Source organism: Ailuropoda melanoleuca, chromosome 8, assembly GCF_002007445.2.
Source record: "Ailuropoda melanoleuca isolate Jingjing chromosome 8, ASM200744v2, whole genome shotgun sequence".
Classification (NCBI taxonomy): domain Eukaryota; kingdom Metazoa; phylum Chordata; class Mammalia; order Carnivora; family Ursidae; genus Ailuropoda; species Ailuropoda melanoleuca.
The window spans coordinates 65,716,001-65,720,294 of record NC_048225.1 but is presented as its reverse complement, the minus strand read 5'-3'; positions in this window follow the sequence as shown (position 1 = coordinate 65,720,294).

The following is a 4,294-nucleotide window of genomic DNA, read 5'->3' as shown; positions in this document are numbered from 1 at the left end:
GTCCCCTACTCCTCCGCCATCTTCCATATACATCAAATTATTTCCTTTTCTGCCTCTCCTTGTCTCTCACAGCTTCCTCTCCCAATGTTACTTCTTAAAATCTGTGTGTCTGTGTGTATTTATTTATTTTTAAGATTTTATTTATTTATTGGAGAGAGAGAGAGTGCGTGCACGAGCAGGGGGAGGAGCAAAGGGAGAGGGAGAAACGGACTCCTCCCTGAGCAGGGAGCCCAACANCTCCCCCTTGCAGGTGGCTACCGCTTCCCGGCGCCCTGACACGGCGGCTCCCTCCCCCTTCTGTTTAGCTTCCGATATCTGTGCGCGGTTTCACGGCTCCCCGCTTCGTACCTCGATACTCAGCGCTGGAGATGTTCATTTGTAGAGATCCAGATGTATCTTCCTGCGTCTCAGGCTGATTCCGTGGATATTCCTGCCTGGTCTGGTACCTATCCAGCTCAACTCAGGGGACCGGCTGAAAAAGGTGTCCCCTACTCCTCCGCCATCTTCCATATACATCAAATTATTTCCTTTTCTGCCTCTCCTTGTCTCTCACATCTTCCTCTCCCAATGTTACTTCTTAAAATCTGTGTGTGTGTGTGTATTTATTTATTTTTAAGATTTTATTTATTTATTGGAGAGAGAGAGAGTGCGTGCACGAGCAGGGGGAGGAGCAAAGGGAGAGGGAGAAACGGACTCCTCCCTGAGCAGGGAGCCCAACACAGGGCCAATCCCAGGACTGTAGGATCATGACCTGAGCTGAAGGCAGAAGTTTGTTTGTTTGTTTGTTTTTTTAAAGATTTTATTTATTTATTCGACAGAGATAGAGACAGCCAGCGAGAGAGGGAACACAGGGCCAATCCCAGGACTGTAGGATCATGACCTGAGCTGAAGGCAGAAGTTTGTTTGTTTGTTTCCCACAACGCCGGGATCACGCCCTGAGCCGAAGGCAGACGCTTAACCGCTGTGCCACCCAGGCGCCCCATGAAGGCAGAAGTTTAACCAACTGAGCCACCCAGGTGTCCAGAAATCTGTATATTTTAACCAAAACTATCAAGGGTCTGGTTTCTCTGTTCCTTACCCCCAGAAAACAACATTAATGATGGATCTTGAAATTCTGCCACACGCTAACATATCATGGCATTTTTTTTTCAATCTTTGCCTTTTCAAGACTTCTGATTGCCTTCGAGGGTTGTTAAACCAGATTCCAGAGGGCATGTAACAGTTAACAAGCTTCTTTTAGTCAGTGATGTTGCAAGTACGGCTCACGAGTCACAAATCTCTCATTTGTCCCAAGCTCCTGCCTCTAAGGAAGCCCAGCTAAGAGAAGTTGGCTCTGCACAGTTGAAAAGTGATGGAATGAGCATGGCCAAGTCTGATAGTCCACTGAGGGAATAGGTCACCCATTTTAATAATTGCTTTGTGCCTAGTTTATTCGATGGATTCTCAGCCTTGCTTTTTCTCATGAACTTATTTGAATCCCATTGAGCTTGCATGTCCTATAGGAACTGTGGCATTTGCATGGTGTTTTAAATGTTCAAAGTGCCTTAAATTCTTAGTCAAAACAATAGCTCTATATGGTTTAGATTATAAACCGTAGATTTTTTTTTCCCTTTTGCCTTTTTCTGATCTTTACTCCTTCTTGGGTCCTCTGTATGGTTTTTTTAATAAACTTCAGATAGATTTGTTGGATTTGGTTAGAGAAGGGCGTCGGTGACACGGTATCCATTTCTCACCATGAAATGTCTCTGAACATCAAAACGAGGTGTTCACTAGGATGCCTAAGTGGAGAGCCAGCAATGGAATGTCCAGGATAAAGTTCAGCGTACCCTAGAGCATTCTTCTCCTGAAAATAAGTTTAAATGTAGAACACCTGTAGGGTTTAGAAGTGAATTATTTATTAGCAGACTACAGAATTCCTGTTTAGCAAAGAAAACAATATAGAACTTTAATAAAATCAAAATTACATCCTTACGATTCTAAATCAGAACTCTCAAGTCGTATTTTTCAGTATAGTTTTGTTGCAGTTTCCTGTCATTCATTCCTTTGTTTGTCCATCATCAAATATTTATTGAATGTTTTCAGTAGGCTGGTCATTAATCAAGGCACTGGGGATACAGAGCTTGGTAAGACCAGTATCTCTGTCCTTCAGCAATGTAATGAGGACAACATCATGAAATGAAAAATTACCTTTTGTTTGAAATATTTTTTATAAAACCTCCTTTTCTTAAAAATATTTATTTATTTATTTGAAAGAGAGAGAGAGTGTGTGCATGTGCATGCAAGCAGGGGATGGGGCAGAGGGAGAGAAAGAATCCCAAGCAGACTCCCTGCTGAGCTCAGAGTCCAACGTGAGGCTCAATCTCAGGACTCTGAGATCATGACCTGAGCTGAAATCAATAGTCAGATGCTCAACTGACTGAGCCACCCAGGCGCCCCTAAATCCTTCTTTCAAATCAAAGAGAGCTACAACTCTTCCTTGAATATCTTCTTGATAATTATAATGAACACTTAGTGTCCCAGTGAGTCATTGGAATATTCTACCTTCACCTTCTGGTTTTGGTCAAGCCATGTATTCAAAAGAATTGGTTGGGTCACAGGCTCATTTCCTACCAGTTGGACAAAAAACTTTTAAGGAAGGCCTGCCATGTTTATGTTTTTGAATAATGGCCCTATAATCCCAGATTTCTTTTGTTTGTACGATTCTATATTATCTTATTTAAAGCGTCTAATTTTATTTATTTATTTATTTTTAAGTAGACTCCATGCCCAGCATGGAGCCCAGTTCAGGGCTTGAACTCATGACCCTGAGATCAAGACCCGAGCTGAGGGGAGGGAGTTAAGATGGCGGAGGAGTAGGGGACCCCTTTTTCAGCCGGTCCCCTGAGTTGAGCTGGATAGGTCAGACCAGCAGGAATATCCACGGAATCAGCCTGAGACGCAGGAAGATACATCTGGATCTCTACAAATGAACATCTCCAGCACTGAGTATTGAGGTACGAAGCGGGGAGCTGTAAAACCATGCACAGATATCGGAAGATAAAGAGAAGGGGGAGGGAGCCGCCGTGTCCGGGTCCCGGGAAATGGTAGCCACCTGCACGGGGGAGCGGGCGGACTGCGGACCCGCACCCTTGAGACAGCAGACTGAGACCATGAGCCGGGGGCACGAGCTACCAAGCAGCTCACGGAGCTCCAGAACTCCGGTGTGCTCACGGGGTCCAGACTGAGACCAGAAGCTCCGGGAGCGTGCACGGGGTGGATGGCGGCTGGCGGGCCACCTGCACGGGGGAGCAGGCTGACTCGCGGACGGCACCCGCGAGACACCAGACTGAGGCCCGGGAACGTGCGGGGCGGCTGGTGGACGGCGGGGTTAGAACCACAAAGGACAGATACGCGCCGGCCCTTGAAGTGAGGGCTGGGACTCCGGGTGTGGGGCGCTCAGCCCGGGATGCTGCAGGGTTGAGAAGCACCAACAGAAACAGAGATAAAGTGGCCAGAACATCAGTGGAGAGGGCCGCAATCCCTCTCTTCTGAGAGAGAGGCTGAATTTCAGCCGCTGCTGCTCTCTCAGAAGAGGCATAGCAAACCACCAGGGAAAGCCGCCAGAGAACAAAAGCCCGGAAATACCGGCTCACAGGGTGCCCATCCCCATCCCCCCTCGCAAGGGACACAGAGACTCTACCCAAACAGGGTTTTCTGAGTACCTGCAGGCAGGCCCCTCCCCCAGAAGGCAGGCTGAAAAATCAAGAAGCCCACAACCCGGAGCGCCTGAGTGGCGCAGTCACCAAGCACCTGTCTTCGGATTAGGGTGTGATCACAACGCTCCGTAAGGAGTCCTTCATCGGGCTTCTCCACCGGGAACCTGCTTCTTCCTCTCCCACTCCTCTGCTTGGGTTCCCTTTCTTGCTGACTGTCTCTCTCTCTCTCAAATAAATAAATAAACTCTTTAAGGAAGAAGCCCACATCCCTAAGATCTCTATAAAACAAGGGCGCACGGCCTGGGTCCCAGTCAACACTTGGGCTCTGGACAACCCTGCAATCTCTCTTCATCAGAATGACGAGAAGGAGAAGTCCCCCCCAGCAAAGAAAAGATAATGAGTCTGTGGCCTCTGCCACAGAATTGGCCTCGGCCACAGAATTAATACATATGGATGTATCCCAATTATCAGAAATGGAATTCAGAGCAACAATGGTCAAGATGATGAGTAAACTTGAAAAAAGCATCAGAGAAAGCGTTGCTGAGAATATAGAATCCCTAAGGGCAGAAATGAGAGCGAATCTGACAGAAATTAAAAAT